Source organism: Diabrotica virgifera, chromosome 5 (genome assembly GCF_917563875.1).
Source record: "Diabrotica virgifera virgifera chromosome 5, PGI_DIABVI_V3a".
Classification (NCBI taxonomy): Eukaryota; Metazoa; Arthropoda; class Insecta; order Coleoptera; family Chrysomelidae; genus Diabrotica; species Diabrotica virgifera.
This window is the reverse complement of record NC_065447.1, coordinates 261,477,574-261,492,724: the sequence shown is the minus strand read 5'-3', so window position 1 is coordinate 261,492,724 and position 15,151 is coordinate 261,477,574. Positions and strand designations below refer to the sequence as shown.

Here is a 15,151-nt window from a genome sequence, read left to right as displayed (position 1 = left end):
GATTCCGTGGACTACTCGAGTCCCAAATTAGGTGCTCCTCAGACGAATAAAGAAAAACCAAAAGGTGTTAACCACCACCAAAACTCAAAAGTTACAAAATATCGTACACATTATGCAAAATGAATCCATATATGCCCTCCTACAAGCCTTCCTGCAAGAAAAAATATTTGGAAAGTGACTATCAGGAAGAAGAAGAAAAGAACAACAGCCTGGTTAAAGAATCTCAGAACCTGGTTCAACACATCTGTGCAGCTTTTATGCGCTACTTCAAATGAGATAAAGATTGTCATGGTGATAGCCAACATTCGTCTCGAATAGGCTCATCAAGAAGAAGAAATACTGGTAGAAAGGCTGGAATGATTACTAAGTTGTGGAAAATTTTAAACATTAGAAAAAGACTGTGTAAACGTTATGACTTTGAAAAACTAACTGATTAAAATCATAGTTTTGACTGAAAGGTCTACTTGAAAAATACTGTTATTTCCTGTAATCGATACAGATAATCAGAAATGCAAATTCAAGCTTTGTTTTCGGTTGATCCTGTTTGAAGATCAAACAAAACAAGCTTAAGGTCAAATATTGTTACGCGTTTGGTACTCAAAACAGAGGAAAACTAAAGAACCTTGAATGTTTTATTTTTTAAATGCCATATTACAAAGTATCATCAGTACTTTTACCCTATTGATAATTGGCCCTCCATTTAAATTAAATCTCGTCACCATTTTTCATCGACTAAATTTATTTCCGTCATCATCAATTTCAATTCACTTCAACTTCATTTTATTTAATGCAATACTAAAACAAATCTTTGATACGCGTAGTGCAACAGGAAACTGATTTAACCCGCATAGACATAATGGCTAACATGCATTCTTTAGAAGCTAATAAAAGCAGGAAATATAAGCAGGAAAGTATAAGAAACTAGTTATCAATATTCTTTGGTATAATTCAATACAAATGAATCGTATAATCATCTACACTTATTATATTGCAGTTCTTTTGCATACCTGATTTATTTTTTGTACAGGGTGAATTATTCTCATGTATAGAATGAATCAGCACTACGAAGGAAAGCAAAATGAGCTATTTTAGTCACATACTAAGAAATGAAATTTATGACTTGATGCGATTATTTATGCAAGGGAATGTAGAAAGAAAAGGAGGACCGGGGAGATGATGAAAGTTCTGGTTGAAAAATTTAAAGCAATTGAGTGGAAAAGCAACAACAGAACTCTTCAAAACCGCTGCAGAAAGAGTAAAATGGGCCATTATATTCACCAATATCCTCAAAGGATGAGGCACATGAAGAGTAACATTTTTAAAGAGGTTAATGTTTGGTTTAAATGTTATCAATGTTTATTGATTTATTAAAGCATTTATAAAAATAGAATTTTTGTTATTGCATTGATCAGCATTTCCTTTCACGGAAAAAGAAAAAAGGAGAAGTACCAGGAAAAAATAGTCAGAGATATAGAAGAAAATCGAAAAAAGAACTAAGTAAAACAATTAAAGGGATTTCAGAAATCAAGACCTGGTACCGAGCAAGAACAGTAAACTTCCTTCAAAACCACAGGGGATAACTTAATCCCACAAACCTAGAAGTAATACTTCCATCAACTGCTGAACGATCATTCTTGCAGAAATACATCAATGCCATATGAAATGACACAAGGGGATATTGTACCAATCCACAAAAAGGAAACAAAAATCAATATATAACGGCAGTTTTTGTTTATATTTGATTCAGGGTTGGACTGCCATCTCCATGTAGCTATTTCAGCATCCTCAGTGAAGCTATGCAGTCACAACTCAGTCTTGGATTTAAAATATTGTTTATTATATTTTTATTTCAATTATTCTAATTGTTTAAAAAGTAGTAAACTTTGTATCTAGGGCTTTTTGTTGTTTTCCGCGTAAAAATCAATATATTAACTATCAGATATTACAGCGATTAGGTACCACCTTCAAAGTACTTTCAAAAATCCTGCTAAAAAGGAGCAAAGCATACACAGAAGAAATCGTTGGGGATTATCAATGTGGATTTAGCTTATTATTGACCAAGTACTCACAATAAAATGCAGAGTTAGATTGTGTAGAGCGATACAAGAACTTGTCTTTCCAAAAGAACTAGTCAATTTAATAGGAATGTGTATGGAAGGGTTACGATGTAAGGTGATCTAAAACAGGGAGATGCACTTTCAGCACAAGTCTTTAGCTTAGCTCTAGAACACATGCCATTCTACGAATATACGAATGCTTTGGATTAACGCGACAACGAATATGTTAGTGTGCAACATAAGAAGTACGAAAGTATTTTGCTCTAATAATTACTCAAATACGCAACAATATAATTTGCAATTTACTTTTGTTCTTCATGTTTTGCACAGTTAAATATTCGTTTTCAAGATAATCCAAAACAGTCGTATACGTTGACGCAGATGTTAACAGGACATGGACATTTTAATGCATATCTCATTGATACACATATTCGAAAAGAAAGGAAGTGACTAATGTTTGTGCTGTAAAACAGTAGAAGCTAAAAATTTTTTTCAAAATATTTGATCAAAAATATGTCATATCAAGTACAGTAAAACTGTTAAATTTTTACATACTGTTATAAGAAGATTGTGAATGCATCTTTACATAAATATTTCTCGGAGCACTTAACTCTATGGTAGTCATCCCTGTATAAAGTCAGAGCCGCTTATCTTAAATACTACTTAGTTTGATCATGCACATGCATAGTATCCCGTGGCAATATTTGTTCGATTTGTAATGCATCACTGTAAAATATTATTAGTAAATAGTTGTACTGATAATATATCATTAGTTATAATTAGTTTAGTTTACATCTAATGCAACGGTGATAATTGAATTTTTTAATAGTTGGTATCTTGTTGGTGATTATTAATCTCTCTGTTGATTAAAACAATGTCACTATATGTACCAGAAAAACATATCAATAAACAAGAAGAGTATAATTTAAAATATACGGAAATGAACTATTAGAAGAGGTAATAAAGAACAAGAATTAGAATTCTCATAAAAAACAAGGGGCACAAGTATATCAAAAAAACTCCAGGAATCTTAGGTAAAGCTTCAGATGAGGAGGGGAAGGAGAAAAAGAAACCATAAATATCCAAATCGACGATGAAGACATAGAGATACAAAATGAAGATTATTGTAGTTGTTGGGGTGTTCTACCCTAGTCAAGGGGATGATCAGCAAAGTACACTGGTTCATCCATTAATACTTTATTGTTCGCTAAATACCATGAACTCTACCGAACTGAAGACGACAATGAGTACATTCTATTCTAAACGGTAACAAACGTCCAGATTTAGTTGAAACTCTCACCGTAATCTGACTGACTAATTAGAATTAATAATCTCGTGTTATTTTGTATATCTATTTTTATAATATGCGTGTTTGTTTATATTTTCTCTTTAAATTTAGTTTTGCAAACGGGCGTGCATGATTTGGACGCTAAATTTAAAATTCGACGCTGAAAAATAAAATTACCTGTTTCTGCATACATGATTTGGACGCTGGGTCTAATTGAAATGTAAATGGAAAGTCAGGTAATAAAATTCTAGAGATTAAGCTTGATAAGGTTTATTTGTCACTTTGAAATAAATACGACATACATTTTACAAAATGGTATCGATCGATACAGTTAGTTTGATACTCATGTATCCTATCTCTAACGAACATAATTTTTTTTCTACTCTTTGGATCTTTAAGTCTATTACTTTCATGAACACTATTAATTTTAATGTAAGTTTCAGTTTGAAAATTTTTTAAAACATCAATAAAATGGAAAATATTTGGATGAGCATGGTAAAAATTATCATTAAAACGCGAGTGGAACGATTCACAAGCATTAGTTGTTAATTCTAAACTCTCACTCATCGTAGCCCACATCCCCGGCGGAAATGTTGCATGGTCGCCAATGTAGTTGTCCAATAAGTAGTCGGAAAACTTTTCAATTTTTGCATCCTTTGGTTGAATAGCCATAAAATCATATATGAAAGATTCTTCGACTTTTGAGGGAGGTAAAAATGGCAGCCCAAAAATATATTTCAGCCATTTAGATATTTTACTGTCTGCCAATTTATATTCCCGAATTAAGCCACAACTGCCGATATTACGATACCAAGCTTGCATAAGATGAAAACGGCACCCTTTAATGTGCACATTTGGAAATTCAAAAAGCGCAGCATTGTGGATAGCAATTTCAAAATCGGAGAAAATGATTTTTGGATTGAATTTCAGACCAATTACTTCACATCTGCTTTTCAAAACATTAAATAGTTTTATATAGGTTTGTTCCGATTTGTCGGGAAGTAAACAATAACACAATGGTATATAATGTCCGTTGATAAATACATGTATGGTAAAAACTTGCTTGAAATATTGAGCGCAGTAACTAAATGTACCGTCCATATAAATCGTTTCACTGCCGCACAGAAAACGCATGTTAGTGTTACACGAGAAGATGATAATGTTAGAACTTGGTTCAACCGCAAATATAAAATTCTCGTCTTTAAGTGTTTTGATATTCATAATATTTACCGCAGCAATAGTTTCTTCTTTACTTTTGGGCAGTTTCGGTTGAGCCATTCGCCGTTCACTGTATATTTGATTTCGTATTAAATTAACGTCTTTAACAGTCATGTAGCTCAAGCAATCTACATTTTCTTTCAACGCACTATGTATGATTTTGGACGGCCTTTCGGTCAAATTATCCTTAGCCTTCCTTTTGGCACTGCTACGCACAATCTGTCTATTAAGCGTCTTGATATCACACTCGTGATTATGTTCTAGATTACTTCGGATCACTAACTTTGAATGTCTCACCGAATAAATCCTATTCTACCTCTTACTCTACATCAGTGGAATTTATACAACCCGTTGGATGTGCATGATTTGGACGCTAAATTTAAAAGACCCAAAGGAGGAAGACCCAACCCTTCGGTCCTAACTTTACTTTCTGGCAGCGTCCAAAACACGGGTACTTTTTAGACCCTCAGGTACTTTAGCGTCGAAAACATGCCCGCCCTTGCAAACACCATATCATAATACGATTCTTCTGAATCGGAAGGATTTCTTTGTGTCATCAAAATGCATGTGCTCCAGATACTTGCTGCCATTGATTATACAGTGATAAGCGCGCTAATAACCGGCAAAATATTGCAAAAGATGGAACACATAATACATTGCGAAGTAAAGAGAGATGAAACTAGTGGATGTGGAAATTATCGTTATAAACGTATAAATTAACATTACATTATGTAGTTTTCCACCTTTAGACGTCTGTGACAGAAGTATTTTATAAAATTCTACTGTCACAGTGACAGTTGTCAAACTCCTCTGATACGTCTAAAGGTGGGAAACTATGTAACATAATGTTAATTTATACGTTTATAACGATTATTTCCCCAATAGGAAGACGATCAGTGGAAAGACCAAGAAAACGATGGAACGACAACTTACTAGAGGCACATTGAAAAAACAGACAGAGTCATGTCTATACAAAAAGAAGAAGAAGAAGAAGATAACGAATAATTTCCACCTCCCTAGTTTCATCTCTCTTTACTTCGCAAAGTATTATGTTTTCCATCTTTTGCGCTATTTTGCGGTTATTAGATGGCTCATCACTATATGTTATTATTACGTAACATAAACAATATCGTGTTAAATATAAATCTTTTAATTAATCTTTCTTAACTTTATTTTCGATTTAAATTTTTCAAGCCTCCCTTTATCGACAAACAATTTTTACTATTCAAAATTCTTATCTTTTTTTTTTATTTGAAAACTTGCAAATTTATAATCTACTCTGTACAAAAAAAGTAAAACTGATAAATTATGTAATGTTTTGTAGGTGTTGCCGGCCAGTGCCGGTTCACCTTATTTACCACTGTATTCACTAACACAAGTGTCACTCACACAAGTCTTCTGGCCACTGTCTCTTGAGTCTCCGAACTGGCAATGGACGATTGGGAAGCGTGGAAATCAGTCGTTGTTGTGATTGATACTTCTTTTTCGATGTTTGGTCGCATGCAGTCCTATTACCTCCTTTATGAATGGTATTTTTAAGTCCTCACGTAATGTTTGGTTTGAAATATACCAGGGTGTATTTGCAATGATTCTTGAAGTTTTTGATCGGTATGTCTGCAGAATTTTAGTGTTTGATGGTTTCGTACATACCCATAGTTCAATCCCTTAGGTCCATATAGGTTTTAGTATTATTTTGTATATTGCCAGTTTGTTTTCTATGGATAATTGTGAGCTTCTACCAAGAAGCCAATTCATTTGTCTGGTTTTTATTTGGAGTTGTTGTTTTTTAGCTTTAATGTGCGCTTTCCATGTTAGTTTCCGATCAAGGTGAACACCTAAATATTTGACTTCGGTCTCCACTGGGATAACTTGGTGGTTTATTGTAACATGTGGACAATTTACATGTCTGTTCGTAAATGTTATGTGAGCCGATTTTTCGTAGTTTACTTTGATTTTACATTTTTGGAGCCAGTTTTGTAATCGATCTAAAAGTGTTTGTAGCTTGTTAGAGGCCACTACTGGATAATGGTCAAGCGCAATTATTGCTGTATCATCGGCAAACGTGGCGATAGTTGTTTCGTTGCTAGTTGGTATAACAGCAGTGTATAATAAGTACAAAAATGGTCCCAAAACATTGCCTTGGGGTACTCCTGCCCTTATGAGTTGGTAGCTTCTGTTATCTTTTCCATTTTGACATCGAAATATCTGTCGGTAAGGTATGATTTTAGAAGTAAGTAAATCTGACTCGGCATGTTTGTTTTTAGTTTGTATAACAGCCCTTGGTGCCAAACCTTATCAAAGGCTTGCTGAATATCTAGAAATGCTGCAGTGCAAATGTTCTTGTTTTCCAAACAGTTTCTGATTAAATTTACTATCCTATGGCATTGCTGAGTTGTGGTGTGTTTTTCCCTAAAGCCAAGTTGATGATTTGGTATTAAATTATTTATCGAGGTTATACTATTTATTCTACTTTGCTGTAGTAGCTCAAATATTTTAGAAAGTATAGGCAGCAGGCTTATAGGTCTGTAAGAGGCAGCTTCTGTTGGTGGCTTTCCAGGTTTGGTGATCATGAAAATTTCAGCAAATTTCCATTGAGTTGGATAGCAGGAAAGATGAATAATTCGGTTGTATAAAGTAGTGAGAAACACGATAGCTCTTCTTGGTAAATGTCTGAGAATTTCTCCCACTATTAGATCATGACCTGGAGCTTTACGGGAGTTGATTTTCTTTATCTCTTCCATAATTTCTGATGGAGTAATTGATCTAGCAGGTGGTGATAGTTGACAGGTAGCATCTAAATAGCTGTTTATTTCTTCATATTCGAATAAATCTACTGGTGCAAATACTTTTTCAAGGTGTTCCACAAAAACTCTTGCTTTTTCCTCATTTGATCTAGCCCATGCATTATCGTTCTGTCTTAATGAAGGAGCTGTTACGACGGGTCTTTTTATTTTTTTTTGGGTCACTCTTCACAATGAGTGATCACTGGGAGTCAGGTTTTTGATGAAAATATTCAAAAGATGTATTTATGGATTCTTGAAGTGCTGAATGTCGTCTGTGAGTCAGTCTATTGAGAATTCTTATCTTGAAGCATAATTTTGCAAATTTGCATCTCTTGACGGACTCACCATTGCAAAATTATTAAGTATGAATTAAACTGGTCCTAACAAAATTTAGCGCACATTTCAGTTGTAGGTACTATAAAGTTTCTCTAGGCGGTAATATGAATTGTGTAAGTTATGTTTAAAGAGTTCAAAAAATTTAAAGTGATTGCTTTGTTTTAAACAATGAACATTAAATAGTCAATTTATAGCTTGTAAAACATATAAAATAAAAAAACCAAACTTTTACTTCCTATAATTTTTTATACAATAATAATAATAATGAAGTTTATTTGTAGCAAATAATTGTACTTAAATAATATAAATAAACTCAGTTTCTCACAGAAGTTGTGCGTACAACTTGTACGTGAGGGTTAGATTTTGATTATACTAAAAAATAAATATATATCTGCAGCTGGGGCGAAATATGGACGCAAAAAGCAAAATTTTCCATTTATTTTAGATTTTGTTAAATAAAAAATTAAACACCATTTTTGAGATTGGTACTTCCTGTAATTATTGATACAAGTTATATTCTGAAGTGATTTTATCCCATTGATAGGCGCTTAACTAATTAAAGGTATTTATAAAATTATCTCACATTTTATTAAGCACATATTAATATGTTCATCCCACGTCAACTTGGTGTTCAATGTAGTATCGAGATGAGATAAATATAGTGCTTATAATTTACGTGGGTTATAGATAATTTTGTTGTTTCAAGTTCACTGCATGTCTCAGAAAAAACTGCCACTAAAAAATTGACGATTAGTTAACAGTATATAAATTGTCCAGCTCAATTTTTTGTTGTTTGGTTTGTCGGACAATCTTCATACAATTAACTTTTTTTAAAGCTGCCCTAAACGCCTTAATGAGGCGACATTAGTTCCACAGTATTAACGTCAATATCATAATGAGCGCATTTTGTACACATACGCGTTAAAATGAAGATAGTTCGATTAAAATGTACACACTTGATCATTTTCCGGCACTTATGTAGTACTTATACGGGTATTATCGGTACTGTGGTGGAATTATATGAAACGCTATTTAATATTCATTGAAGACAAGACCGTATCTGACAAGGAAGTTACCCACGATATTATATATTTATGATTTAGATTAGAATTTCTCTCTTCGTTGATAATTCATAGGAAAATGGACTGGTTTCTTGTAGTCTTGTAGGCAGAAAGAGTTAATAAAGTAGAAGTTGTAACTACCAGGTTATTTGTATGTGATTACTTTCTTTTAATCGATTAATAATAAAAGTTTGATGATTTTCTTCAGTTTCGTGCTACTGATGCTATGTGTTAAAAATTTATTGCTTCTTTTCGATAAATGATACCAGGCTAATATATTATGATATCGAAAGAAAGAATATAATGATACCAAGATAAACAATGCGTATTCAAACGGTGTCAAAAACGGAATAGCTCAAGAAACAAAGTCTACCTTATGCCGATGTGCGCTTTTATCTTGGGGGTGGTTCCCACCCCTTCTCGGGGGTGAAAAATGTTTTGGTTAAAATGGCTACGAAAGAGCCTGGAAAACCTAATTCTAAGCAAAAACTGTTCTATAATTATTTTTTGGAAACTCAATACTTTTTGAGTTATTCGTGGTTGAAAATTGGCCATTTTCATTGAAAAATGACACCTTTTCGGACGGATTTTTGCGAATACCTTAAAAACTATGCATGTAACAAAAAAACTATATGAAATATTTCTGTAGGTTATAAAAAAACAAAGAGATTCGTTCCTTCATAAGTCTTCTAGTTAAAATACAAAGAGGGATATGGTAGGTAAGAAGAGTTTGTTTTTTGCTGCCTGCTCAAATAGGTGTATTCAACTTGAAATAACAGGGAAACTGTCGGTTTTAGGTGTATAATGAAACTAACAACTTTTGTAGTGCTTGAAAAACCTTTAAAGTGAAGTATATTTTTAACCCCTTATCCATCAAAATTTAAATACATCGTTTTCTTTCTACAATACTTTTTATTATAGTGTTACTTCTAGGTTTAAAAAGTTTTACTAGAATCAATGGTTTTTGAAAAAATAAGAGCAAATTATAGTGCGCATTTTTAAATTTCCTTAAAAATCTTCCTTTTCCTCCATGTAACTCGAAAAAGATAAGAGCTACGAAAAAAAGATGCTACACAAAAAATGTAGGCCTTTTTCGGATAATTTTCTTTTATTTTTCATTACTGTATCTCTTATCATTTTTAAGTTACATGGAGAAAAAGGAAGAGTTTTAAGAAAATTTAAAAATGATCTCTATAATTTGATCTATTTTTGTCAAAAGCCATTCATTTTAAACCCGTCCAACTTTTTGACCATAGAAATAACATTATAATAAAAGGTATTATGGAAGAAAAACGACGCATTTACATTTTGGTGGATGGGGGTTAAAATTAATTCTCATTTTTTCTTAAAATGCATTAGTTATCAATTTTGTTTGCAGCATATTTCGGTTAGTTGTAACGTAATGGATCTTTAATATAGCTCATTTAAAAGTCTTTTCAAGCACTACAAAAGGTATTAGTAGCATTATACTCCTAAAATCGACCATTTCTCTGTTATTTCAAGTTGAATACACCAATTTGAGAATGTACCAAAAACAAACTATTTTCACCTACCATATATCTTTTTGTATTGTAACTAGAAGATTTATAAAGGCAAGTGTCTCTTTGTTTTTTATAACCTAAAAAAATGTTTTATATAGTTTTTTTATTTAGATGCATAGTTTTTAAGGTATTCTCAAAAAACCGTTCGAACAGGTATTATGTTTCAATAAAAATGGCCAATTTTCGACCACGAATATCTCAAAAAGTATTGAGTTTTCAAAAAAATTATAAAACAGTTTTTGCTTAGAATTAGATTCCGTGGTAATTTTAACCAAAAAATTTTCTACCCCCAAGATAAAAGCACATATCGGCATAGGGTAGACTTTGAATTAGTAGATAAGTAGAGGTAAGGCCCAAAATTTCATTAAAATCCATGCAGTAGGATAGAATTCGAAGATAATAAATCCTATTATTGCACCGATTGACTGGCGTAGAAGTCAGTTGCCAGTGTTTTGTGTCAAATTGGTTTCGGCTTCGGTCAGCTTAAAATGTCTCCTTCGCGCACATGAAGGCGAAAATTTTCCCCATTTTTTCTCTGTATTCATTATTTTTTCCACAGGTAACTTATTTATTTCTTCACAGGTTATTATTTTAAAACGAAAAAACCGGTTATAACTGGGGAAAAATAACCGGAAAGACCAATCTTGTGGAGTAATAAAACCGGATTTAGGTCATAATTGGTAAGTTATTCCCATCCCTTCCTGGAGGTGGAGAAAACGAGGAGGCATTATGGACAAAATGTAGACACATATTAACTCAGAAGGTAAAAAAAATATTGGCCAAAACCAAATCTATTTAAAAAACGAATGGTTTGAGGAGTGTATCCAAGAAGCAACAGATACTAAATATAGAACATACCTTGCATGCACAAGAGGAGCATAGAAAAAATACCTGGCCTTAAGAAGAAAAGAGAAAATTTTACATAGAAGAAAAAAAAACAGGAAAAGCATTTGGGAAAGCATTTGAGGAAAAACGTTAAGAAATAAATGAAGTTAATATAAGGAGCAGAGAGACATCAAAATAGGGCAGAATTATTAAAAAAAGCTTTGATGGGTCATTTACAGTTCTTCCTGGACAGTATAGAAAAAGAAATATGATAATTTTATTCGATAAAAATTACAGTAAAGATACGTAAAACGCGTTTTTCTCAAAATCTCCTTTTTTCAAAACTGGGAGAGGTTTTTAAAACTTGCTACACCCATCCCAGTTAACTAAAATTTTTTGTACTCTATATATACAACTACTATAAACCTCCAAAAATTTAAAAGAAAACCCACCCTTTTAATGCAGGGGTATTTAGTTTCCACTACAACCGACGTTTTTTCGAATTCTTTATAAAATGGTAAAATGTACCCGCAAGTATTGGTAGATTGGGCAATAGTTTAAATTAAAACAAGCACCTATTACTCGTCAGAATCTTGAAGTTAAATGTTTAAACTTCAATTTAGGCACCTGGAAATCTCAAAAATAATTTACATATATGAGTTTTCAAGCCTGAGAATTCGTTTTTCGCATTTTTGATATTTTAAATCGCTTATAACACAAAATTATCAACTCTTGTGAAAAATGGCAAGAGATCTTTTTTTCTCAGAATAATTGAAAAATAAACTAAAAAAAATTGTTTAAACAAATTCCTTTTAAGAATTTCGCCCGGAACTCTTCTGATTTGTTTAAAGGGGACCTTTTTAAACAGGAATCCGCAAATAGCCCGAAAGCAGCCTCATAACACGGACTAAAGTAAAATTTTGAAACTTGAAAAAAAAATTATATAAACGTTAATGGGTTAAGCAGTTTGAAGAATCCCTTGTATATTTGTCGCGCGAAATTAATACTTGTAGTTTCAAAAACCGAAAGTAGGTATTTACACTTTCTTCTTCAATATTTAACGTTCAAGAAACTGACAGTAAATCCCTATCTAGTTAGCTATATATCTCTAGGCCCCTATTTATTTAAAGCAAACATTCCTCATACACATAGAAAGACTCGTTCTTCTTATTTGCTCTTATAATTACCGCAAGTAACTAACTTGTTCTGTAAAGAACCATGAACCAGGCAGCCCGGATCGCCTAGAACAAATAACAATTTTCTAGAGATAATGGTCTAAGAAGAAGAATGGTCTATTGTATTACGTGTAGTATCTCCAACATAAGGTCTCTCATATTCTTCTTTTACATAAGGAGTCGCTTGCTACGCAAAAACGCGGCTAGTTTAGGTACTTACCGGTACACTGGGAGCTGGATAGGATCGGTTATCTGTAATCAACAAAAGAGTATGGTTCAGTATATTTATTATTTTAAATATTACGTAATAATCTTATATAGACTTATTACCGCGTAAGGTAAAAATCAGCATCTTAAAGGTTATGAAAAAATACGTCTTCTAAAACAGAGTTTCCCAAACTTTTTTTTTCTCTCGTAGACCTCTTGTCAGGTTTTTCAATTTTTGACCAACCCCCTGCTATTCACTTTACAATATAAAGATTTCTAGCAGTAGTTAGTGAAGTACTTATAGTGTGAAAAAGTAAAAAAACAGCAACAGATTCTTAGACATTTATCAATTCAATTTAAATCAAAATATAGTAACTAATTAATAAAAAAACTAAGCAAAAATTCCATTCGTATCATTCAAAAACCCATTCATTTAATGGGAGGGATGGTTTAATATTAAATTATCAACATTTTTGACATTAATTTAGTAATAATCTCAAATCTTCTCGCTTCATGATGTTCAGTTTGTTTCTTTTTTATTTTTATAAGATTTATTACTACGTTAAAACCCCTTTCTACTAGGTAAGAAGATGGAAAAGCAAATAAAAACTTCCTCGCGGTATTCCATAATATGGGATAAGTAACAGGTATGCCTTTTTGAAGCCAGAATTGTTGATATCCCTTTCTAAACTCTACATTAAGTTCTTCATTGGTGCTTATTTCAATCAATTCCTCGTGTAATGTAACATCCGTTTCTTCAATGTCACAAAATGGATTGATAATCCATTGCGGTTCTTGCCATTGACCCCCATCTTCATTTCATACACCCCCAATTTTATTTTCGTCCACGTATATTCCTTACAGGTTTTCATCGACCCCTGTGGGTCGATATAGATAGACCAATTTGGGAATCACTGCTCTAAAAGAAAAGTTTGTACGGACATACATTTTTTCTTTTTTTTTTAACACAGCGCAATTATTTAAAGAGCTGTAAATATTGACAGATAAAATTTGGGCATTTGATCAAAGGTTAATATATGCATAATTATCATTTTGAAAATTTGGTAAACCAAAAGAAACAACAATTTTTTAACAAAAACTTTTCTTATGAGTACTCAAGAATCAGGTCACTTTAGGATCGCTGTCAAACCCAGATAGGTTAATGAAATTAAACAAATTTGTAAAATTATTGCTCCAAAAATCCATTACAGTATTGTTATATCATTTTTTTGTAAAGTCACCAAAAAAAAAAATTGTAAAGCTCGCAAAAATTTGTTCAAAAATTTTTTATTTTCCCTTTGTACGCTAAGGCATAAAGAGTGAACATTTCATTAGTCTAATATTATTATTTTTTCTACTGTGTGTGTGTTTGTAGGTAACGGCATCAAAAAGACTTTTATGTGCCACAGAATGAAAAAATTCGCATTTTATTGCATTACACTGTTGATGAAAAATTCAGCCAGCAAATAATCTGTGTCGATTTAAAAATACTGACTGTCTTCTTTCACAGGAAAGTGGATATAAAACATCATTATTTTTATGTCTTTGGAATAGTAGAACAAAAAATCAACACTGAATTAAACAAGACTGACCTTTGAGGAATATAATGACTTTATCTGAACATGAATCTGAAACATGAATCAATGATAAACGAGACCAAAACGAAATACATGAGAAGAATAGCTGGAGTTTTAAAGCAAATACGAAATATGAAAGATTTAGAAATGGAGATATAATGGGAGAACAAGAACCAATAACGAGGAAGATCTAAAATAAACACTTAATCGGTCCAAATGTACCGAAGGGGCAACGGGGAGATAGGCGCAGGGCTACTGGAGAGAGCTAGAAGTTTTAGAGACATGGCATAGGGAATGGGCAGCCGAAGTCTGAAAGGCCGCCTGGATGAGATCCCTGATCTAGTGAGGTGGTACGGATGTCGGCATCGGCGCGTCAACTACTACTTTACACAGTTTCTGACGGGGCATGGATCGTATCGACAATATACCCACCGTATTGGGAAAACTGGGGACGATCAATGTCCCAAGTGTGGTGTGGTGGATGACGCGCAGCATGTCGTGTTCGTATGCCCTGCGTATCGCGCGGGGCGTACCGAACTGCAGCTGGGCCTGGGATCTCCCCTAGGCAAGCCCTATGAGCTGATCGATACAGCTATCGACAGCAAACAAGACTTCTGAGCTGATCATTGCCTTCGTCGCAAAGACAATAAAGCACAAAGAAGAAAAAGAGAGGAGGCTGCAAGCGAGATTACCGCTTTATATTTATTTTTCTTAAAATGTGTTTGTGTTGTGATCGGGCAGTCAGCGGGGGTGGACCCTTTACATCCAAACCACGCTGACTGCCTAATTTTACCTACTTATTTTACTTTTTCTTATTTTTAGTTATTTATTAAATTATTATTATTAAATTTAATTAATATAATTATAATATAATTATAATTATAATAATTATAATTAATTAAATTATTATTTAATTAAATAGGTAAGTAAATAAAATACGATAAATTTTATTTATATAAGTTTATATTTTTTTCGAACAATTTTTTATTTTTCGGTTTTTTCATGTCTATGCGTCCTATCTTTTCTTTCTTCTTTGTCATTTCTTGGTTTCTTTCCTTTTTCTTTATGTCTTGTATCGTTTTC

At 32.8% G+C, this 15,151-nt stretch overlaps 1 protein-coding gene across 2 annotated transcripts in view; it reads right to left on the bottom strand.

The window, feature by feature from the left end:
- Nucleotides 1-15,151, bottom strand: part of LOC114329670 (uncharacterized) — a 634,276-nt gene that overhangs the window by 361,719 nt on the left and 257,406 nt on the right. For both annotated transcript variants that reach the window (XM_028278866.2, XM_028278860.2), the window contains one exon: nucleotides 12,505-12,536. The gene's annotated coding sequence lies outside the window, so the exon portion shown is untranslated. The remainder of the gene's footprint in view (nucleotides 1-12,504; nucleotides 12,537-15,151) is intronic.